The sequence below is a fragment of the Schistocerca gregaria genome, chromosome 1 (assembly GCF_023897955.1).
Source record: "Schistocerca gregaria isolate iqSchGreg1 chromosome 1, iqSchGreg1.2, whole genome shotgun sequence".
Classification (NCBI taxonomy): Eukaryota; Metazoa; Arthropoda; class Insecta; order Orthoptera; family Acrididae; genus Schistocerca; species Schistocerca gregaria.
The window spans coordinates 14,375,128-14,400,769 of record NC_064920.1 but is presented as its reverse complement, the minus strand read 5'-3'; the positions used below and the strand labels follow the sequence as shown (position 1 = coordinate 14,400,769).

At 39.6% G+C, this 25,642-nt stretch overlaps 1 protein-coding gene across 1 annotated transcript in view; it reads right to left on the bottom strand.

The window, feature by feature from the left end:
* Positions 1-627: 627 nt before the first annotated feature.
* LOC126326285 (cilia- and flagella-associated protein 58-like) overlaps positions 628-25,642 on the bottom strand; it is a 369,658-nt gene continuing 344,643 nt past the window's right edge. Inside the window, exon 18 of the mRNA XM_049995640.1 lies at positions 628-1,515. The gene's annotated coding sequence lies outside the window, so the exon portion shown is untranslated. The remainder of the gene's footprint in view (positions 1,516-25,642) is intronic.

Here is a 25,642-nt window from a genome sequence, read left to right as displayed (position 1 = left end):
AAGTTCTGAGTGTATAATTCTTGGCATTACAACCTGATAAATTCAGTTGCGAGCAACATACTATCGAACTGCTAAAGCGCTATAAAGGCTCCTTTGAAAAAAAAAGGTTTTTTTATACTACTACTAGGCTAATTACTGTTTAGCTCTACAGGACCTTTATACTGAAATTTTTTCCACACCACCTTGTATTTTCTTTCTATGTGTGTGAGTAACTGTATGTTCACTGTTGTGGGTAAATACTTACAGCGTACACAGGGCGATGTGTTAAACTAATAGCGATTACACGCTTCCGCTGTTGTAGAAATCAGCTCCAGATACCGTGTTGAGCTGAAAGTGCTAACCAAAGTACGGAGAAACATTCTTCGGGGCTCTGTTGCATAGCAATCAGATTGCTTTCAGTTCTGAGAAATGTCCAGGTATTATTGTGGATATGAATGATCCATGTAGTAACTTCTTTTCCGAAGAAAACATCGAACTAGTTCACTAGAACTGAACGCTCCCGTCGGAACTGTTCTCAAGCTGGTATTTATTATTAAATCACAATAGGCGTATACGCTGGGAGTAGAATAACGCGTACCTTCTGGAAACGAACAATATTTTATTGTTCTATTAACTGATTTCCTTCCATATACACATATATTTTACAGTGTGAATCAAAAACTCGCAAAGGCGTCGATTTTTACATCACAAGAATGGCTCTCTTCTAGTAAAATTTACTCTTAAGAAGAACAAAAGCTCTATATCCTAAGAATAATTATGTGAGCGCTGACCGCCACAGAGTAATAAACAATATCTTTGTCTCTCTCTCTCGCACTGTCACAGCAAGTTACGCTGCGTGATACATCATATATGCCCCTCTTGTGGACGAACGTTTTTGGGCAAAAACAAACACGAGCGTTCACACAACACTATATCGGTGATTGTTTATGATGCTGTATTAATGTGCACTAGAGTATTAATATCCACTATTTTCTTATGATATTTTGGAATTAGTGAATGACTATCCAAATTGAAATGATAGATTTGCGTGCATATACTGCTGACAAACCTGTGCTGCTTGAAAATTCCTGGTGCAGCTTATATGCATAGCTTACTTGCTTGCTTTTATTCATTTGTCGGGGATGGCATGAGATGTGATCAGAAACCTTTTTCGTCATCACTCAAAGCTTCTGTCACTCGTCTTGGGATGTTTCAAACGAGTAATCTAGCCATTCAGCCAAGCCCCACAAAGGAAAACCAAGGAAAACCTCGGGGTAGATTTACCATCCTCGTATTTCTCATTTGCGAAGAAAATTAATTGAATTACAATGGAAAAAAAAATTACGACATGGATATTTTTTTGAATGACTGTTCACAAAAGAAACACAGCACTGTTGATGTTCTGTATCTTGAGGTGAACCTTCGACAAGTTTACATCCACTATGATTCCCTTCTATTTGTCATCTCCGTGTAACTTATTGAATTCTGTTCCCATTTCACCGTATCCTTGTGGGTATTATGGTTTTCCGCATATGGCTAACACGAAAATAAGAGTCAGTGTAAGTTCCATGGAAAAGGTGTTTGATCTATGCTGAGCTGAAATAGAATCTAATCTAGAGTTCTTTCTAATTGTCTGTCCTGAACTCGAAATATTCGGAAGTCGTAAGGTGTTCTTCATTTCTATCAACAACCATAGAAAGCAATATACACTAATCAAACTGGTGATGCCATCTCAACTTACACTCATCATCTTTCAGATTGACTTTAACACTTGTTGGTGTGCTTGTAACTGATCGGCATTCGCTCAGTTGGTAACTTCGCGAGCAACAATTGACATAACATAATTTACATAGACAGGTATGTTACAACAATAGTACAATTATAAAGACAATGTCTATCACAAAAGATTGAAACAAATAGGCGTTTTTTTAAAACTGAGAACAGGTTACCCCTGCTGAACTGCATGACTTCAGCTCAGGGAGTAAAAAAAAAAATACAAACATACACTGACATTTTCAAATTTACGTAAGAAAAAAATATCTTGCCATAGACCAGATTCATATGAGTCACTAACCCATGGTCATTATGCATTGTGAAACCTGATTGAAGTTACTATCAACTAAATAATTTTTTTTTTTAAAGAAATGAATCATACTATAGCTAAATTCTCCGCATACTAAAAAGAAATCTTATCTTTACAGTGGAAAACAAATACATAATGTCTGAATATCTCGTACAGTACGCCTGAAAAGAAAAACTAACTACTAAATTGCAAAAAGAAAGAAACTATCCTAAGTATGATTCATAGGTTTAATGAAAATTGTCTAATCAATATTAATTGATAAGAATAGTATCTTCAATCTTCAGTTATCATGAAATTCCTTTAACAAGTCATGGGGATACATTCCTTTCACCTTTGCATTCTTCACATCCTTCAAAACATGAGTTCTTGGATGGGGTATTTTGGTAATCACAAATGGTCCTCGATACAATAATTGCCATTCTGTGTTCTTCCTCTGTATAAGTGAAGCCTCAGGATGAGTTTTTACTAGAACTTGGTCTTTAACTTTATATGTTTTTTTTTATTTTTCCAAGTCTAGAGCATTTATAAAAACTCCTGAGCTCACGTTTAGCCCGAAAGGTAAAACCTTAAACTGATAGCTTCTACCTGCATGTCCAAATGCGGTGTACTTTTTTGATGGTTCGTCTAGAGCCACCTGCCAAAACGCACTTCTCAGATCAATATTTGTTAAGTATTTTATCCCCTCGAACTTCTGAATTAGCTCATCGATATGTTCCACATGAGTTCGCACGGGTACGATAATCTTATCTATCTGCCGTGCGTCTAGCACGAGACGAACTTTTCCTCCCTTTTTCGGGACACCATGAAGCGGACTACAGTATGGACTCGTCGAAGGTTCGATCAGATCCCATTCAAGCATCTGTTGGATTTCCGCATCAACTGCCTTTCGGTGGTGCCACGGTACTGGATAAAAAATTTGTCAGAAAACTTGGTGTGGTATCACATCTAAATGGCATGTGTATCCTTTGATTACACCAGGTCTTTCTTGAAAGACTTCATGATATTCCTGCAGAAAATCATATAATTGCTTTCTTTGATGTTGTTGCAAATATTCAGGTTCTTGCACCTTTTCATATACTATATCTTCAGGGTTTAAGACTGGTTGCAAGTAACTGATTTGGTAATACTGTGCAGGTTTGCTACGTATACACTTTATTTGCAGTTTCGTCCCTGACAATACTTTCCATGGGTACTATATTCCCTGAGAAGGTTCACTTGATGTTTCTGATCCATTATGGTAAAACTGGCACGGCATAGAGAAAAATCGATATGCCAATTTCTCTCTCTATATCCAGGGTACAGCCCTCAACCAATTTTTCTATTACAAGGAACGTGCAATTTCTAGTTACATTTCCTATATATAACTGGAGTTGAGTCTGCACTTTAGCCTGAGAAGACTTATTTGCACAGTAATGCCTTCAATTGCCGCCTGAATTTTCGCAACAGCTTCAGTGATATGTTCCTCTTGACAAGGCATCATATCCTGCTGAAGTTCTTCTATTAATAATCTGCCATCATTGTACCGAAAAAAATTGACGCTTGAATTTTCGCCCCTCAAAACTTCCTCGACTGCGCCGTCGGGGCTTCTGACAGTCGAGTTTAGTTTGACGATTGTCCATTATTAGTACATGTCTGCTCCGTTACGTCACTTATTATTGGTGGTTCATTTCTCCATTCATTTGCATTAGCATTTGGTACCCAACCTGAAGTTTGTGGTTGGTTGTGATATTCTTGGGTTGGTTGCTGATATCCGAGTTTTTGCTCATAAATCCCTTCTTGATAGAATCCTTTCCTCTTCTTATTATTCTTCCTCCATTTCCGTTTATATGTTTGTTCACATTGTTGGTCATGATTACACAGGTCGGGATTTTCGTTACCAAATTTCACGTTTTTCTGGAAATAATTCACCTGTGGGTTTGGTGAATTGTGTGCAAAAGGTTTGTTGCCATACTGTTTGTTGTTACTATTGTATTTGTTAGGTTGGTAACTTGGTTGGTTATAGCACACACGTGATTCTTCGAACAGAATGTCTATTGAATTCAATGTGGCTAGAAAATCTTCCACATGTTGTTCAGGCACATGCAGAAATTTCCCTTAACTTCAAGTGGAAGTTTGTCCTTTAATATTCGAATGATATCCTGCGTCGGGATTGGTTCATTCCAGTATTTGCTTTTATTTATATACTTCTCGAAATACTTTCTTAAAGATCCATTTTTGTAAGAAAAAGGTTGTTGGTCAAAAACTTCCTTAAGTAGTCTTTCTTGTACTCCCTTATTTTAGTTCAAATTGGTCATACTCTTGACACCAATCGGATGCTTCTGACGCCCACATCGATCCATCTCCATGTACGAATTCTGCAACATACATAACTTTGTGTTGCTCACTCCACATCTGCGGCAATATACCTTTAAGTTGCTTGATCAATACCATGAGATTGATCGACTTCCTTTCGGGAATAAATATCTGGAATTGACGATATTTAAGCATTTTTTCTTCATTCATAGTCACAGGTGCATTCTGCTGGCTACTTCGCGGTAATTTGTTTCTGGTTAATTACGTGAATATGCACCAATACATGGATATTGTTGCATCGATTCGGTTTCACTAGTTTCATCAGGAATAATGTATGCTTTTGATAAACTGCAAGTAGTATGTGCCCCTCTAGTATTAACTAGACCCTGCTAGCATGCTTTTAATGTATTTTCTATCTTTGCTTTCCAAGCAGGAAATTCATCTCCTATATTCTCCTTAATCTCTTTAACTTCTGCTTTAAGTTGTTATCGTGCAGTTTCGTTGTTAAGTTGCACGTTAGAAACCGTTTCTTTCAAGGTTTGGTCAACATAATTTCGCACTGTCTTGGTTTGCTCTTTCGCCCAATCTTCAATGTCTTATGTTCATTGAAAAGTTTCTCTATGTGTTTCTCGCCTTCGAGACAGAGTATCTATCCTCCGAGTAAGCTCATTGACAGCTTGCTCGTTATCGTGCTTAATTGTATTCACGTCCTGTGCAATAGTGTTCTCTACATGAATAACTTCTTGCACTTGATGATTTATCTTGACGTCATAAGATGTCTTTGTATTTGGTTGTTAATTCCTGATACGGTTGTTCTTGTGTAACTATGAGTTGTGCCTGACTGGCAATCAAGTGGCTCTGCTTTGTTTCCAAACTCTGGAAATTTTCAGTAATCTTATCATTTATTTCTTTTAGTTTATTAGATTGCTCCTGAGCCAAATTAAATTGCACACTCTGCAATACTTGGAATCTACGATTCATGTCATCTGCAAACGTGGATTGCGTGGTTTTCAAAATCCCTGGAATCTATGATTCATGTCATTTGCAGACGGTGATTATGCCGTTGCAAGATTAGATTGCGTGGTTTCCAATGCCTGGAATCTATGATTCATGTCATTTGCAAACGTGGATTGCGTGGTTTCCAATGCTTTAATCCCTTGTGTTATGACAGTCAAACCTGACATCAGCTGGGACAACAAATCGGTATTCTCAGCAACTGACGATTGCATTGGGCTTAATGAGGATTGTACCGACACATTTTTCGGTACAGTCGTTTCGTTTTTGCATGCGTCTGTGTCAGAGATGAAATTCATGTTGTTGCTGCATATTTCTCTGGACGTCATTCGACATATGAATGTCGGAACTAGCAAGCGTTTGTGTCGACGGCGTGAGCGCATTAATTACTGCAGGTTGCTCAGCCGTAATCGACATATCGCTAATTACGGCGGTATTAAATTCTGTGGCACTAGTTGACGATGCATTCACACTATTTAATTCATTTTGTGGCATTGTGATGCGTTCTTGCTTATTGGCTTTGAACATAGATCTAGTTATCACCATGTAAATAAGCAATTGACAGTTTCTCCGCTAAATAAGTCCTACAAAAGTGACTATTAAATTTTACACACGCAAAAATGTTGATGTCCTAATGCTGTTAGTGTACACTTTACAATGTGACACAAACAGCACATAGATAACACATAACATATTGTCTTACTATATCTACTGAAATACTAGTAAAAGTAATGTAACAACACTATTTATACTTAGATTATCAATATGTGAAAGGTCACTACAATGCATAAATGCTCAAGAAAGCTAGTAATTCAAATGTTCTGGCCTTTTTGAAGTTTCTGCTCGGTTGCTGGGACGGCATATTCGTTCTCTTCACAAGATACTCTTGCACAAAACGTAGGACTATAATGTAGTTACTCTATAAAACTAGACATATATACACACAATGAAACATTAATTACTAACAGGTTCACTATGAGTGTTGTATCAGGATCGTGTCCTGTCTAACGGTAGACATATATAAAGGCTTTTTTCCCTACTACTACAACTACTACTAGGCTAATTACTGTTTAGCTCTACAGGACCCTGCTGCAGATACCGTGTTGAGCTGAAAGTGCTAACTAAAGTATGGAGAAACATTCTTTGGGGCTCTGTTGCATAGCAATCAGATTGCTTTCAGTTCTGAGAAATGTCCAGGTACTATTGTGGATTTGAATGATCCATGAAGTGACTTCTTTTCCGAAGAAAACATCGAACTACTTCACTAGAATTTTGAACGCTCCCGTCAGAACTGTTCTCAAGCTGGTATTTATTATTAAATCACAATAGAAGTATACGCTGGGTGTAGAATAACATGTACCTTCTTGAAACGAACAATATTTTCTTGTTCTATTAACTGATTTCCTTCCATATACACATATATTTTATAATGTGAATCAAAAACTCGCTAAGGCGTCGATTTTTACATCACAAGAATGGTTCTCTTCTAGTAAAATTTACTCTTAAGAAGAACAAAAGCTCTATATCCTAAGAATAATTATGTGAGCGCTGACCGCCACAGAGTAATAAACAATCTCTCTCTCTCTCTCTCTCTCTCTCTCTCTCTCTCTCTCTCTCTCTCATTTTGGGGTAATTCCACAAACATAGAAAAATTTTTTTAGAGTAGAATCGTATGAGTAATGTGTAGTGTAAATCGAAGAACATCATGTAGAAACCTATTCAAAGAATTGGGCATACTAACCACAGCTTCTCAGTAAATTTATTCCTTAATGTAAATAATACATCTCTTTTTCCAACTAACTACTTAGTACACAGTGTCAATATTAGGAATAAGAACAATATATATAAAGATTTAAAATCACTTACTCTTGCCCATAAAGGAGTCCAGTATTCAGCAACGCATATTTTCACCAGCAACCATTAAGAGTTTAGTTTCAGACAAAGCACAATTTAAACATAATTTAAAAGAATTTTTGGTGGCCAACTCCTTCTATTCCATCCGTGAATTTCTCAACAAGTGTGGTAGACCATTTTAATGAAAATTATTATGTTTTATTTTCTGACGATACTTGGTTGTAAAAGCCAAGTAATTACCTACTGTGTGAATGATGGATGTATGGAAAGCAGATGTAAGTCTTATGTCTTTAAGTAGTGGAAGTTTAATTTTAAATCCTGCACATAATTTGACTGTTCTTAACTGAGGATCATTGAAATGAATATTTTACTTAAATTTTTGACAATACTTGGTTGTAGTAGCCAAGTAACTAGCTACTGTGTGAATGATGGATTTCATGAAAGCAGATGTAAGTATAAAACCTGTAAATATTAGAAGTTTAATTTTAATTCATGTACATAATTTTACTGTTTATTGACTGAGGATTATTAAAATTAATGAAACTCAAGTTTTTCTAATTTCATTTTGGTAATGTGTTTATCTGACACGTTCCATACCCAGGAGGATCTCCTCTTTTGTGGGTCTATGGAATGAATAATTAATCTAATCTAATCTAATTTCTAACCCACCCTGTTGTACAAATCAAACCATCTGGGAAGAACTGGGTCAGCAGCAACAGCAGCTGCTATGCACAACCTCATAATTGGGAAACCTTTGACTGTGGCCTGCATTTTAATACTCAGATGGAAGTTAAGCAATTCAGCAACTCTTCACAATCAAAATTGGAATCAGGATCCGCAGGAAGGTGGGGCAAGACATCCACATTAGCACATTTAGAAACAGGTCGAAAATGGATTTTGTACAAGGCTATTTTCCTATGTTAAAAATATGGTTCGAATTGTTGTTATTTGGTGTGATCATAACATTCAAACACCGAGTGACGTGGCATAGTGGTTAGACACTGGACTCGCATTTGGGGGATGGCGGTTCAGTCCCGCATCCGGCCATCCTGATTTAGGTTTTCTGTGATTTCCCTAAATTACTCCAGGAGAGTGCTGGGAGGGTTCCTCTGAAAGGGCGCAGCTGACTTCCTTCCCCATCCTTCCCTAATCTGATGAGACCAATGACCACACTGTCTGGTCTCCTTCCCCAAGCAACCAACCACGCAACCATAACATTCAAATTTCATTTACTAACAAAGAGATAGAGGGGCTGGCCAGTACTTACCTCAGCTCAGTACAGCCGATAGAGACACAAAAAACAACCGAAAATTTAAGCTCCTAGCTTTCGGAATAAATGTTCCTTCATCAGGGAGGAGAGAGGGGAAAGAAAGGGAAGAAGGGAAAGTGGATTTAGTTACTCACAACCCAGGTTATGAAGCAACAGGGAAAGGAAAACAGGGAAGGTAGCAAGGATGGAGGCATGGTTGTCAGAGGGAAGCCAAAGATATTCTACTGCAGGTACTGTGCCAGCTTCAAGCCAAAGAGGATGCATACAGAAGTAAAGAGGTGTATAGTATAAAGATGTAGGATGGAAAGATGCATGAATGGCTAAAGAGGAAAGGGAAAGAGGAGAAGACTGAAAAGTAAATGGGAGTGAGGTTGTTTAACGTAGGTTTAGTCCAGGGGGATGGCGGGATGAAAGGATGTGCTGGAGTGCAAGTTCCCATCTCCGCAGTTCAGAGGGACTGGTGTTGGGTGGGAGAAGCCAAATGGCACGTACAGTGTAGCAGGTTCCTAGGTCCCTAGAATTATGCTGGAGGGCATGCTCCGCTACTGGGTATTGGACATCTCCTAGGCGGACAGTTCGTCTGTGTCCGTTCATGCGCTCAGCCAGTTTAGTTGTTGTCATACCGATGTAAAAGGCTGTGCAGTGCAGGCATGTCAGCTGATAAATGACATGTGTAGTCTCACACGTGGCCCTTCCTTGAATTGTGTATGTTTTCCTAGTAGCGGGGCTGGAGTAGGTGGTTGTGGGGGGATGCATGGGGCAGGTTTTGCAGCGGGGTCGGTTACAGGGGTAGGAACCGCTGGGTAGAGAAGGTAGTCTGGGAATATTGCAGGGTTTAACAAGGATGTTACGGAGGTTAGGGGGACGACGAAAGGCAACTCTGGGTGGTGTGGGGAGAATTTTGTCAAGGGATGATCTCATTTCAGGGGTTGACTTGAGAAAGTCATATCCCTGGCGGAGTAATTTATTGATGTATTCGAGGCCAGGATAATATTGGGTGACAAGGGGGATGCTTCTGTGTGGTCTGAGGCTAGGAATATTGTTGTTGGACGGGGAGGAATGTATTGCTCGGGAGATCTGTTTGTGGACAAGGTCTGCAGGATAGTTGCGGGAGAGGAAAGCACTGGTCAGGTTATTGGTGTAATTGTTGAGGGATTCGTCACTGGAGCAGATACGTTTGCCACGAATACCTAGGCTGTAGGGAAGGGAGCGTTTGATGTGGAATGGATGGCAGCTATCAAAGTGAAGGTACTGTTGTTTGTTGGTGGGTTTGATATGGACAGAGGTGTGGATGTGAGCTTCAACAAGATGAAGGTCAACATCCAGGAAGGTGGCTTTGGTTTTGGAGAAGGACCAGGTGAAATTCAGATTCGAAAAGGAGTTGAGGTTATGGAGAAAATTAAGGAGTGTTTCTTCACCATGAGTCCAGACCACAAAGATGTCATCTATAAACCTATACCAGGCCAGGGGAAGCAGCTGTTGGGTCTTCAGGAAAGCCTCCTCCATGCGGCCCATGAAGAGGTTGGCATAGGATGGAGCCATCCTGGTTCCCATGGCAGTTCCCCTGATTTGTTTGTAGGTCTGGCCTTCAAAAGTGAAGTAATTATGGGTGAGGATGAAGTTGGTAAGTGTGATAAGGAACGAGGTTTTTGGAAGATCTTCGGGTGGGCGTTGGGAGAGGTAGTGCTCAAGGGCAGAGAGACCATGGGTGTGTGGGATGTGTTTTATTCCCATGTGTTTTATTCCTTCTTATGATTACTATTCTAACTTTAGTTATTTAATTTCCCTACCCACCAGTTACCCACTATGTACCCTAATCCTATACCACATTATTTACATTCATTCCGGAAACATGCATTTACCGTAGCCAAACTGCAATCCCACATACTTTTCCTCCGTTCCTGCTTAACCTTTGGAATTACCCCTAAAGGACTTACCTTAAAAGTTCCCATCTCTGGGTGCAATTCCTCCTTCCACCAATCTCTCCTGGACTTCCAGAACCTTCAATCCTTAGCCCTTACCCAACTTGTCCTGAACCTCTACACTACTTCATGTAACCACCACTCCCAACAGCTCCTATCTCTCTTCAAAGTCCTCCACCTCTCAAACCCTTGCTTGGAGAACACACTCAGGAACATCATCCTAGAAGCCAGCCGCAAACTTGAGTCCCATGCCACACACCACCTGAAAAAACTATCCACAGTGCTAGTGCAACACCTAAGAAGTGGGGTCCCTCTCCCTATCCCTCACAAACACCAACCACAACAGAACCGTCAACAAACCCCCCTCATAGCCAACAAGCCTAGCCTAGCCACCCTACTCAATCTCCCCATCCCAGCACATACCCCACACAGACCAAATCTCAACTATAACCACAGTCAAATGCCACATATCACCAACTCCAATTCAGTTCTAAACCTCTCATCCAGATCCCTCTCTCCTCAAGAGACATCTATTCTATCAAAAGGCTTAACCTTTAGCCCCACACCTAAATTCAACCACACTGCCCTGGTTAAAGATCTCCTCTCTTTCACCCGGAACCTCAACTGGAAATATCACTTCACCACCCAAACACAGCCCCCAAATACTAGACCCAGTGTTGAACCTTGTTTAGAACAGTTCCGACCGCCTTCTCAAAGGGATCCTCCTCCCCTCCCCAAAAACCATCCCTTGCAGACGTTTCAGGAATTCCTCACATCCAGTGTTGCCTCCCAGTCCTTCTTGAAGAACATTCCGACAACCCCCAACATCACCCCAGCTGAATCCCGTGCCATTAAACAGCTGAAAACAGACCGCTCTATTGTAATCCTTCCGGCGGATAAAGGCTCCACAACTGTGGTACTTGACCGTGTGGAGTATGTGGCAGAAGGACTGCGTCAACTCTCCGACACCTCAACCTACAAAGCTGTTACCCTGGATCCCATTCCCTCCATTCAGACTGAGCTGCAGAAAATCCTAAAAATCCAAGGTCCCTCACAAGGCCTCACAATGGCTTCCATAGACTTACTCACTCCACCTGAGCCACGTACCCCTACCTTCTACCTATTACCCAAAATCCACAAACAGAACCATCCTGGCCGTCCCATTGTAGCAGGCTTCAAAGCCCCAACAGAACGTATCTCAGCTCTGGTAGACCAACACCTCCAACCTATCACCTGCAGGCTCCCATCCTACATCAAGGACACAAACCACTTCCTAGAACGCCTCAAATCCATTCCCACTCCTCTCCCACCTGAAACCTTTCTTGTCACCATAGATGCTACATCCCTTTACACAAACATCCCACACACCCATGGTCTCTCTGCCCTTGAGCACTACCTCTCCCAACGCCCACCCGAAGATCTTCCAAAAACCTCGTTCCTTATCACACTTACCAACTTCATCCTCACCCATAATTACTTCACTTTTGAAGGCCAGACCTACAAACAAATCAGGGGAACTGCCATGGGAACCAGGATGGCTCCATCCTATGCCAACCTCTTCATGGGCCGCATGGAGGAGGCTTTCCTGAAGACCCAACAGCTGCTTCCCCTGGCCTGGTATAGGTTTATAGATGACATCTTTGTGGTCTGGACTCATGGTGAAGAAACACTCCTTAATTTTCTCCATAACCTCAACTCCTTTTCGAATCTGAATTTCACCTGGTCCTTCTCCAAAACCAAAGCCACCTTCCTGGATGTTGACCTTCATCTTGTTGAAGCTCACATCCACACCTCTGTCCATATCAAACCCACCAACAAACAACAGTACCTTCACTTTGATAGCTGCCATCCATTCCACATCAAACGCTCCCTTCCCTACAGCCTAGGTATTCGTGGCAAACGTATCTGCTCCAGTGACGAATCCCTCAACAATTACACCAATAACCTGACCAGTGCTTTCCTCTCCCGCAACTATCCTGCAGACCTTGTCCACAAACAGATCTCCCGAGCAATACATTCCTCCCCGTCCAACAACAATATTCCTAGCCTCAGACCACACAGAAGCATCCCCCTTGTCACCCAATATTATCCTGGCCTCGAATACATCAATAAATTACTCCGCCAGGGATATGACTTTCTCAAGTCAACCCCTGAAATGAGATCATCCCTTGACAAAATTCTCCCCACACCACCCAGAGTTGCCTTTCGTCGTCCCCCTAACCTCCGTAACATCCTTGTTAAACCCTGCAATATTCCCAGACTACCTTCTCTACCCAGCGGTTCCTACCCCTGTAACCGACCCCGCTGCAAAACCTGCCCCATGCATCCCCCCACAACCACCTACTCCAGCCCCGCTACTAGGAAAACATACACAATTCAAGGAAGGGCCACGTGTGAGACTACACATGTCATTTATCAGCTGACATGCCTGCACTGCACAGCCTTTTACATCGGTATGACAACAACTAAACTGGCTGAGCGCATGAACGGACACAGACGAACTGTCCGCCTAGGAGATGTCCAATACCCAGTAGCGGAGCATGCCCTCCAGCATAATTCTAGGGACCTAGGAACCTGCTACACTGTACGTGCCATTTGGCTTCTCCCACCCAACACCAGTCCCTCTGAACTGCGGAGATGGGAACTTGCACTCCAGCACATCCTTTCATCCCGCCATCCCCCTGGACTAAACCTACGTTAAACAACCTCACTCCCATTTACTTTTCAGTCTTCTCCTCTTTCCCTTTCCTCTTTAGCCATTCATGCATCTTTCCATCCTACATCTTTATACTATACACCTCTTTACTTCTGTATGCATCCTCTTTGGCTTGAAGCTGGCACAGTACCTGCAGTAGAATATCTTTGGCTTCCCTCTGACAACCATGCCTCCATCCTTGCTACCTTCCCTGTTTTCCTTTCCCTGTTGCTTCATAACCTGGGTTGTGAGTAACTAAATCCACTTTCCCTTCTTCCCTTTCTTTCCCCTCTCTCCTCCCTGATGAAGGAACATTTATTCCGAAAGCTAGGAGCTTAAATTTTCGGTTGTTTTTTGTGTCTCTATCGGCTGTACTGAGCTGAGGTAAGTACTGGCCAGCCCCTCTATCTCTTTGTTAGTAATTGTTTCACATCTTTATATGAGATTTTCCATTAATTATTTAAATTTCATTTACAGTGTTCTCACAAAATATCCCTTATTTTTATGTAATTAAAGCTTAAAAATCATTAAATATCAAGATTTGGTCATGTTATTGGAACACACTTTTATTGGCAGAAGCTCTGGTGACGTCACAGACTAGGAGTAAGACGAAGCTATATGTGTGTTACAGGAGTATTATCCAAAGTTACTAGGCTCTTACATACCATTTTTGCAAATAGATAGTGACAGAAAATGCATTTACATCTGTTAGTAACAAGAGAAAAGAAACTTGTGAATGTGACAGAGGAAACCTTACAAAAATTGATGTGTTTATGCTCCACTTATTTAGAGTGGCAACATGTGCAAGGAGGGACATTGTTTTCTCTGCTCTGTGCAACATCATTAAACCTGCTTGAAACTCAGGAATTGTGGAACTTTTTCAAATGGGTCCATATCTTACATATAGACTGTTGACTATCAGTTATGAAATACTACCTAAAGCACAATAAAATTGTTCTCATGGAAAATCTTAATGATGATTTGCAGTTTACAAGGTACACGCAGATGTGCCACAAGCAATAAGCATCCTGTGGCACAGAGAATAGCATATGTGATTACGAAAAAGAATACGTTGCAGCAGTTGTTTTGATGGTGGGGTGCATTTATGCTACTCTGAGAAATGGACAACTGAGGATAAATGCATCTACTTTACTTACAAACAACTGCTTTTTTGGAAAGCATTGCAAATAGTGAAGATATCACCATACTCCCATAGTACAACGAGGTGTAACAAGATGAGGTTTTTGTATGCAGAGAGATATTGCTTTATATGTAAACAACATACAGGTAATACAATGTAAGAACTGTACTGTTTGTGAGTGATGATAAGGATCCAAGCTGGACAATACAAAGATACTAGGTGTCACATTTATCTTGACCACCCTAAACAACTGTTTGGCCAGATACAAATTACAAAATGTTTCAAGCAAATGTTCTTGAACTGTCAGGGGGACATCAATCAGCATGATTGCCTTTGTTGTAGCTTTGTTTTTTTTAGAAAGATATGAACAGTGGTATGACTTTTTTAAATCGCACCCTGTATTTTTCATTTGGTAATTCATTTCCTCTCCTAAAGACGTATTCAATAATGTATCACAGAGTACCATTCCCTGAAAGACAACATTATTAATTACGTAACACAACATTGACGTTGATGCTCCCAGCACTTAGTGAAGGCACTCGGGGTAATGGAACACATCCACATGTTGATGTTGACAGAGGGCAAATGTAAACATAAGTAAAATGCACATCCGTCATTCTGTCACGCATCATCAGTTGAGTTGTGTGAGTAGAATATACAGCAACGAAGAGAAAGTAGAAGTGCTACTCATCTATGGGGAATGTCAGTTAGCAGAACAGTAATTGCAATACTGTTTTCTTATGTACAGGTACATAGTCCTTTTAAATACTGTTGTGTAGAGTACACATACAGTAAAGGCTGACCTTCCTACAAACTGCATCGACATAACGTTTCCTTTATTGTTGTTGTTGTTGAAGGTAGGCGAAATGCTACGCATGCAGCAAAACTGTACAGAGAGCGATACCCTGACAAGAACCCACCTTCCCGACAGATGGTTTCTCGTCGTGTTGTGACGCTAGAGGAAACGGGAAGTTTCAACCCACAACAACGCAATCGTCGTAGCACTCACACAGACAAAGCTGCTGAAGTTACTGTTCTCGCTTCCATTGCTATGAATCCACATGTGAGTACATGACAGCTTGAATACGAGATTGGCACTTCTAAAACCAGTGTACATTGTATTCTTACATGTCATCAGTTCCATCCTTACCACATACACATACATCAAGAACTGAATGGGAATCATTTCCAGAATCGTGTACAGTTCTGTCAGAAGTCACAGCAGCACATCCTCACCAACCTGAATGTTAAGTAAATACAAGGAACATGCATTATTGGTCTAGTGACAACCCATGATGGCTTAGACAGGTGGGACATCAGTGTCAATGGAGAGTTAACGTTTTCATGTTTCAAGAATTTCCACGTAAATTCTAGAGCCACTTGGCCTTCTACCATCTTGAACCCACGATATTTTAAATATACGTGAGAGAGAGCCTATTTACAGTGCACCACCTGTCTGTGTGTGCAGGTTTGAAGTTTATCATGAGACAACTATAGATGTGGTCGCACGGCACCGAAAAATGTTTGCCAGTCATGCCATGGAAGCCATAGTGAAATAACAAGGAGTCATTATGTACTCTCTGCTGTTTTATAACTTTGACGATTTTAGTGGGGGAAAAAAATAACAGTTGATATATTGTTAATTAATGCTCATTTTGGACTTGGAAAGGAGAAAATGTGTTTTCAGATTCAGAATGAGAATGGACTTGGGTTTTAAGCCAACCTTTTCTTATGTCTAAATGAACTCTTTGGACACTCGACGAGACTTACTTGATAGTGTTTGTTTATGTGGAGAAGGAGCTTTGTAAAAGTCTGATGTTCAAATATATGTTGTGAAGTGACGAAAAGAAACTGCGTATGTCTGCTTACTTTTATAAGTAGAAAGAGTCTTGAGAAATTCCTGTTCCTAGCATATATACTTCAGAGAAGAAGAGAAAAGAAGGTTGCAGCAGAAAGCTAACCAGCAAGGAAAGTTGGCTGACCATTTCAAGTAAGTCATATCATTAAAGAAGCTGGATTTTTCACTCACACTTTGCCACTTTAAGTTGTCCAAAGTGTTAGAACATGGCGGCCTGGGTGAAAGGACAGAAGAACACAGGAATTTTGAGATGAAAGCTAGATAAGAAGATATTATGTGTTGCCACAGCAACCGAGCATAACAATATAAAAGAACCAGTTCACAGAATTGGATTCTGCCTAAAAATTAAAATCATAAAATTAGTAAATGCAAAAAAGAGAAGACATAAGAAAGTAGTAACATTAAAAGAACAGAGAGAAAATCTCGAAGTATTAGACCAAGAAGAGATATGCCAAGAACAATTCGACTAAGAAGATATGGTGTGGGGAGTATACACCTCTCACATATCGTCGGTATGCTGATGGCAGAAACCAGCATCTGATGCCACTGGCACCAGATGCTGTTCACCGGTGCTGGTTACACATCCGCTTGAGCCTAATTTCTGCACCATTTGATTGTAAAACAGAACTTTATTGTTTTAGTACAAAATAATAAAAACAGTTAAGTGAACAATGTTACTGTAGGTATTATACTCAGAGTTGGATTTTTTAATGATTACTAGGTCTAAAGCTAATAAGAATATGGATAACTTAGGACAAATGGAAAAAAAAACCTCAAGAACCAGTTACAGGTATGAGATTCGGCAGAGTAATGTCAGACTGGTCTGAGTTAGTAAACCTAATCAAAGCTCAAAATGCTAAATCAGATGCACAGAGTGCAGATTCAGCAGCTTTAAGAAAGGAACTAAATGTTAAACTAGAAGCCCAGAGTTTACAATTAAATGAAATTTTAAATTCTAGGTTAAATGCTTAGAATGAAGCTCTAAGGAAAGAAACAGGTTTGGCACATTCTAGTTTAAATGCTCAAAGTGAAGTTCTAAATGACCAGAAAGAAACCTTGACTAGTCAAGCAACAAATATGGGTTTACTAAAGACTGAATTTGACACACTAAATAGTAAAGTTGAAAATTTTTAAAATAGATTTAAAGAAAGAATTAACAAGTTCTTTAAACCTTAATGTAAATCAGTTATTCATTGACTTTAGTCAGAAACAGAACGATCAAATCCAAGAGTTAGCAAAAAGGTTAGAATTTCATATCAAGGAAAAATGTAATATGGTAAAAACCAAAATCAGTGAAAAATTAGGGTCATTTGAAAATGTATTTAATGTTAAATTTGATGTTCCAAAGCAGAAATTACATACTGTAAGAAAGAGTGTTGATAAGCAAGAGAAGTTTATACCAATTATCCAATTGCAAACTACAGGCATGAATACAAAGTAGATACTGTGGAAAGAAATTGCAGAGAGAAACTAGTGAAGTCCAACATTATAAATATAAATAGTTTGGAGGAGCAGGTGGAAGAACTTACAGATCGAAAAGTTTCTGAGAAAGTAACATCCAGGAATGTAACTCCTATTTTATCTTCTGAACTTAGTGATACTGAGGTAGGTATGGATGACCTATGGAGAGAATTCAAACTTATCCAAGATAAAGTAGACAAGAGGATGAGTTCTCCTAATGTGGTATTGACTAGTGAAGTGATGACTGATCTACAATGGGGGGCCAATTCAGGATTATCCAGGCAATTCCCTAAGTTTAAGCTGGATGGGAATGTACAAACAACTTATTTTTTGAAAAGATTCAATCAAAGCTTTGCCAAAGAACTGGGAAGATTCTAAGAAAATTTAATGTGCGGGGGGTACCTTTTAGAGGAACCCTCACAATGGGGTACCGGAAACATAGTGAACTTTTCTTCTTGGGAAGACTTCCAGAAGAAATTTAAAGAGAACTACTGGTTGACCAGTGAACAAGAGAGGTTAATATCAGATTTGTGGGACCCGAAATATTTCAGTAATACGTGGGGTGCAATGAGAAAATATTTTGACTGGCATTTAACATGGAGAAAGTGTTTATATAAACTGATGGAGGAAGAGGGACTGGTTAGAATCTTAATTAGATATTTATCCATCTATGCATAGAAAGACATATTATGTAGTGGCTGGTAAACGGTTCCAGAATTGTTATCTTTCGTTGATACTCTAGATGCAATAAATAAAGACCGTTATGAAATTCTACAGCAAGGGGAAAATCTGAACTACAACATGAATAGTGGTAATAATTTCAAAAATCATGAAGTCAATCTAGCTAGAGTACACCAGTGCAATAGAAAAAGCGGTAATGACAATTGTCAAAAGAAACATTAACTTTCGAATTTAGGTCCCATAACTCCGCAGGAATTTGTACCGAGAAACACTAGAACCCAGAATGGTAATATAATATCCCGATTTGGTAACCAACCTGTGATTACTGATAATGAGGAAAGCGTGGTGTGATATGGTTCCAGGGCCGGAGCCCAGGTCATAGAGATACACTAGGAGGCCTGCTTCATAATAAATATGTTAATTTCATGCACAAAATACCGACAAAGGAATGGTTGCTACTGCAATAACCAATCTTGACTATCAACAACCCACAACCTATAATAGCAGGGTCCGTGGAAAATTCCAAGGTTAACATATTTATAGACTCAGAGAGTGAAGTATCACTCATATCTAGCACATTCTTCAATTAATTACAGACTAAACAACACTTATCGCTGTTACCAGTAACTAGAGTTTACACAGTTGATATAACAGGAACGAAAAGTAAAGTTGTGAAACACGAAACGCAAGTGAACTGTAGTGTTAGAAATATTTTATTTCATCAAACACTGTTAACTGTACAAAATATGTTTTATTTGGTTTAGTCTGGTTATTAGAATTTAAAGTCATCTTAAACTTTGAAGAAAATCCTCTATGTTTTGGAAAAGGGGACAGTAGATACTGGATACCGTTTGTGACAAACAGCTACACTGGTAAACCAACAACTGAGTGTCAGTGTCTGCGATTAACAGCTACCACAAAATTGTCACCAGAGATTGATAGTGTACATCGTGTATCATATCGAGCTGACATACACTGCCCTCCGTAAATTTGGAAACACCATGCTGCGTATTACAACGGAGAAAGATGGAAGTTATCTATATGAGTTATTGGTTAGAATACGGCATAGTAAGCTCAAATAATGGTTAATAATGATATGTTCAGTACTGTAGACTTAATTATTGTACATATAGATACATACTGGAACATACTAGTATTGCTCCGGTTTATGTAAACCGACGTTGCCTGTCCAAGAAGCTCTACTAAACATGACAGGTGGAGCGAGTAGACCACATGGCTAAGTAGAGGTACATTGTTTACATTTATATTCACTTGTAGTTGCGTTTGCATAAAGGTGTAACATGCCATGAAATTAATTGAAAATGGCTCCAAAGTGCCAGATTCCTTATGAATCATGGATAATGATAATCACTTTGCACCAAGAAGGCAATAGTGTCTGACAAATAGCAAAGAAACTGACGATTTTCATCAGCAAACTTGTCGAAACCATTCACCAGCTGGCCGCGGTGGTCTCGCGGTTCTAGGCGCGCAGTCTGGAACCGTGCGACTACTACGGTCGCGGGTTCGAATCCTGCCTCGGGCATGGATGTGTGTGATGTCCTTAGGTTAGTTAGGTTTAAGTAATTCTAAGTTCTAGGGGACTAATGACCACAGCAGTTGAGTCCCATAGTGCTCAGAGCCATTTGAACCATTCACCAGCATTGGGAAACGGGCTCCTATGGAGATCGTCCTCACTCAGGAGCACCAAGAAAACATCAGAATGCCAGGAAAAGTATTTGGTAGTGACCAGTAAACATAACAGATTAAAAACTGCCTGTGAATTGACTGCTGAACTAAACACAATGAGGGATACACCAGCAAGTGAGTCAACAACCTCCAAGTTTACGTAGTAACAAGGAAACCACTGTTGCGCCTTGTTAACAAGACGAAAAAGCTTCAGTGGGCTAAGACACACCAAAATTGGACAGGGAGGGATTGGGAAAGAGTCTTATTCACTGAAGAATCCAAGTTCGAAATACTCAGAAGTAAATACAGTCACTTTGTATGCGTTTCACTCCATGAATGCTCGAATCCTCAATGTGTGATTCAACTGTAAGGCACGGAGCGGGTTCTGTGATGGTATGGGGATCCTTCGGAGGGAATAAAGTCAGAGATTTCGTGAAAATATATGGAAAAATGAACCAATTGTGCCATTCTCCAGCGACACGCTAAGACATCCGGTTTGCGTCTTATTGGGAAAACGTTTGGCTTGCAGCAAGACGACGAACCGAAACATATATTTTGCTTGTGTCAGAACTATGTAAGGCCTCTACAGGTTTGTAACATACAGAAAAAATGGAATGGCCACCCCAATCCCACGTTTATACCCCAATCGACTGATGTAGTGCATGCTCAGTGTGTGCAAGGCAGTGATGAAAGCAGAGGGTGGTTATTTTGAGGAATCGAATATTTAAGTGTTGCATCTTCCTGTGTATTATTTGAGCTTAATAAACATTTGGAAAACAACAAAATGCATTTTTATATTGTATTTCCTTTCCATTGTCTATAATTACTAGGTGTTTCCAAACTTATGGAGGGTAGTGTACAAGACAAAGTAAACGAGTCTATAATATTAACCAGTGAACAAAAACAAGATTTATATAAAATTCTAATGGATTACGAAGTAGTATTTTCTGATAGTCCACGTAATATCAGCGACTACATATGTAAGATTAAAATCTAAGATGACACTCCATTCTTCTGTAAGCTGTAACCAATACTGATAAGTGTGAGAGAAGCAGTTAGGGAGGAAATCAACAAAATGATTAACAATATAACAGAACGTAGCTCCAGTGTCACGAGTAACCCTTTAATAGTGGTGAAGAAAGCTGCAGGTGTTAGATGCGCAGACATTGAATAAGCATATAGGGACAGAAAGAGACAGACCCATTAACATTGACGAATTGTTATCCAAATTGGTAAAAGGAACGTTTTTTAGCACGATGGACCTGACTGCGGAATATTGGTAAATTAGGTTACATCCACATCAAAAAAGTATACAACATATCTGTTTGATGGTAAATCATATCATTTCAATGTATTGTTTTTTGGACTTAATATTTCTCGATTTGTATTTATACATGCACTGGATGAAGCATTAGGGAGAGATCTATTGAAGGATTTAATAATATATGTGATGATATCCTAATAATGTCAGCTTCTTGGGAAGAACATTGTCTAACATTGCGTAAGACCCTGAAAAAATTTAAAGGGGAAGGTATTACGGTGAAGCTATCTAAATCAAGAGCTTAAGTTTTTAGGGCATATTGCAGGGAATTAGACCGAACCTTGAATGCATCAAAGCTATTAAAGAATGTCCACACCCTAGAAATGTAAGACAGTTGAAGGGATTTACAGGAATGGCCAGATACTATTAATGGTACATACAAGGGCAAGAACTGAATGACTTGAAAATGTTATGTTTATTAAGGGAGGGGAGTACAGTGGATTTGGGATCAAGAGGTGAATGAAGTGTTTGAAAACATCAAAAGAGCACCTGTTGAATCACCCATATTACATCATCTGGCTATGGGCGAACTGTTTAAAATTTCAACAGATGCTTCTGATTATGGTATTGTGGCAGAACTTTTCCAAGGAGAGTGTGATATAAATTATGTAAAACACCGAACCATAGCTTTTGCTAACCGTAGTTTGAATAAACACGAGTTAAATTACATGGCTACTCAAAAAGAACTGTTGGAAATTGTATGGAGTATCAAAAAATTTCTAACACTAATATGGGGTTCAGAAATTCACATCTATGCAGATAATCAAGCTTTATCTTTTCTAATGAGTTGTCATTCATTTATTACATAGTAGGTTAATGTGCTGGATGACCTGCCAGGGTAGCCAAGAGCGCTAACACGCTGCTTCCTGGACTCAGGTAGGCGCGCCGGCCCTGGATCGAATCCGTCCAGCAGATTAATGATGAGGGCCAGTGTGCCAGCCAGCCTGGATGTGGTTTTTAGGCGGTTTTCCACATTCCGCCACAATTATACGCGTCGCAGACATTTGAAACACGTCTGCACTATTTCACGATTTACACTAGATACAGACAACTGGGGTACACTGATTCCATCCATGCGGGGTACAGCGTGGCGGCAGGAAGGTCATCCGGCCACCCCTAAAACTAACCTTGCCACATCCGTTGCAACCACGCCAACCCAGCGATCACTGTGGGACTATGGTGTAAGTGAAAGAAAGAAAGTTAATCTGCTGGATGCTTATCCTACAGGCATATATGATATGATATTAGGATACAATATGCAAAAGGTTCCGAGAATATTGTACCAGAAGCTTTGTCTAGGTTACCCATAAAAATGGAAGAATTAAAACGTATGGAAGCAATATTGTTGCAATCAATTTTATGTCAGTAGAATATACGAACAGCAAGGTACAAGATATGTCTGAAAAAACAACAAAAAATATCCTTCATGATCCCTATTTTGCAGAAATGGTTTCTATGTGTATCCAAAATTTCTTACCTCCTTATCAAGTGGCGAAAATGGAAAATTATGGGTCATAATTTGTTCTAGAGAAAAAGCATGACATCGCTATGTTGTTGCTTATGCATTTCAAAAGTAATGGAGGACGCATTGGTGTGGTATGTTCATACATGATATGGAAACTTCAGAATAAAAAAAAGTGTATAGCTCACACGAATACATTTTACTATTTTAAGAAGCTATGGCATAAAGTAGCATCTTTAATTGGAACCTATGAGATCTGTCAGAAGGTGAAAGAGAGTAATACTCATGTGAAATATAAAATGTATCCGATTATCCCTAAGTCGTTACATGATCTCGCTGCAGCAGATTTTTTTAGACCAGTTCCAAAACGAAAGGAAGAAGTGTCATACTTATTAGTCAAAATATGTTAAGCTATATCCCATCAAAAAAGCAAATAAGCAGACAGTTATAAACTGTTTATAACAATGCTTTCTGGAGGCAGGTAAACCAAAACAGTTTCATATGCTTGCAATTCACTCACTTCCAGGATCTACGGAACATGAAATAAATAAATAAATAAATAAAATAAACAAGTTTCTCACCAATAATGATCAACAATTTGTGAGTAGCGAATTTAAAGAATTTCTAGCATGGGAAGGTATTTGTCAAGTATTAATATCCAACTACAACCTGTCCTCGAATCCATGTGAAAGAGTTATGAAAAAAATTGGAAAACTATACTGCACCTACTGCCATGAAAAACATGCTTTATGGGTAACAACAGTTAAAGACTTTGAACTTCTTTTAAATGAATTACCTCATTTGTCGACAGGGTAAACACCTTTAGAAGTAATAGGCAAACCTTTTGTAGGAGAACATTTAATTAATTTTTTTAATTGGCCTGAATAACCTACTGTTGGTTATGAATTGAACCAGGAAATTGTTTCTAAGAATTTAATTGAGAAGGCCCAACGAAGGCAGAGGAAGCATAATGAGAATGCTGTAGAACCTCAGTGCAAGGTCGATGACCTAGTTCTAGTAAAACAACACACTGAAGTTTTTCCAAAAATATGAAGGACCATACCAAGTACAAACAGTAAGCCATCCCAAGACATTATTTTTAGCAGATCCTACAACTGGATCAGAAAAGTGAAAGTACAATGGGAAAGACATAAAGTTGTATATCCCCCCCGGGATGTTAACATTCTTAGTTAACGGACGGAGTGACAACCGTTAAATCCCGAGTTGTTTTCGGTGTTTCTTCAGTAATAATTTTCGTGCACCAAATTCCCCCAAGCTCTTAAACTATTCTATCATCCCACACTTAAGCGTACTGAAAAAAACCACACCAGCGAGAATTTGTGATTACGTCATCAAAAATTGCTCCTGGTGAGAGATTTTCTTGTTCCAGTCAGTTAGATGTCCTGAATTTGCTCAGCTGCAGCATGAGGCAGAAATTTGTACACATGTTGTCTCCAATCTCAGTAATTTGGCACAGCCAGGGTTCAAATTTAGATTTCCTAACGCATATTTGTCTTAATGAACGGAAGTGAATATTACATTAGCAGAACGTTTAACATTGGATAACTAATTAAATAATAGTAATACTATAGTATATAATTTTCTACTTTTTACAAAATATTTTATACCTTTTATGAGATGTGATGTAGATGGGAGAGTTTGTATTGGTTTCAAACTGATGGGTATTGTGGATAACAGCACAGTTTACGAGAACACATAAATCATGATTAACACAAATCACACACCACACATTTCAAACAACCCTTGCAAACAAGTGTGACTGATTCTTCAACACTTGCCATTTCCATACGGTTGGTAAGATTTCCTTCGATCTGTAGGAGACGATTTAACACCAAACCTCCTCCAGGTTCTCACTCAAGTATCTGCCAGGTAGGGATCCTGGGGAAGGGTGGTGAGAAGGGTTTCCTGTCTTTGGGGTTATCTTCTTTCTCTTCCTCAATCTTAGCAACCATTTCTATTTATTTCCTTTCGTTACTTCTCATCTGTGGACCTATCTATTTTTTCCCTCTTTCCATATTCATCTACTTCTATTGCAGAAGTCCTTCCTAGTTTCCATGGTTTCCAATAACCTATATCTTATATTCAGATAAGAAGGCTGAAGAATCAGACTACGCACACACACATCCACATACACACAATGAGGTAACAGATTAGAAAGATGTGACAACCGCCAAGTGCAGTAGGGGGAAAGAAAAGTGTACATCAGGAAATATTCACACATGGTTTTTCTTTTTTTTAAAACCAAACAATGGAAAATCCAGGATGGAATGTAACAATACCAGAGAAGGAAAGTTGCTACTCACCATATAGTGGAGATGCTAAGTTGTGATAGGCACAATACAAAGATTCACACATTTGTAGCTTTTGGCCATTAAGCCTTTGTCAGCAGTAGACATACATACACACACGCACACACAAACGCAACTTGCACACAAGTCTGTAGTCTCAGAGAGCTGAAACTACACTGCGAGCAGCAGCACCAGTACATGAAGGAAATGGCGACTGGGTGGGAGTAAGGAAGAGGCTGGGAATGGGAGGGGGAGGGATAGTATGGTGGGAGTGAATTGTTGTAGTTTAGACGTGGGCAGGACAGAAGGTGCAGAGGGGGGAGGTGGTAAGTAGCAGAAAGGAGAACAATAAATAAAAATAAAAAGAAATTAAAAGACTGAGTGTGGTGGTGAAATGACTGCTGTGTAGTGCCGGAATGGGAACAGGGAGGGAGCTTTATGGGTGAGGGCAGTGACTAACAAAGGGGGTATATTGCAGGGAAAGTTCCCACCTGTGCAGTTCAGAAAAGCTGGTTTCGGTGGGAAGGATCCATATGGCACAGGCTGTGAAGCAGTCATTGAGATGAGGGTTATCATGTTTGGCAGCATGTTCAGCAACAGGGTGGTCCACTTAT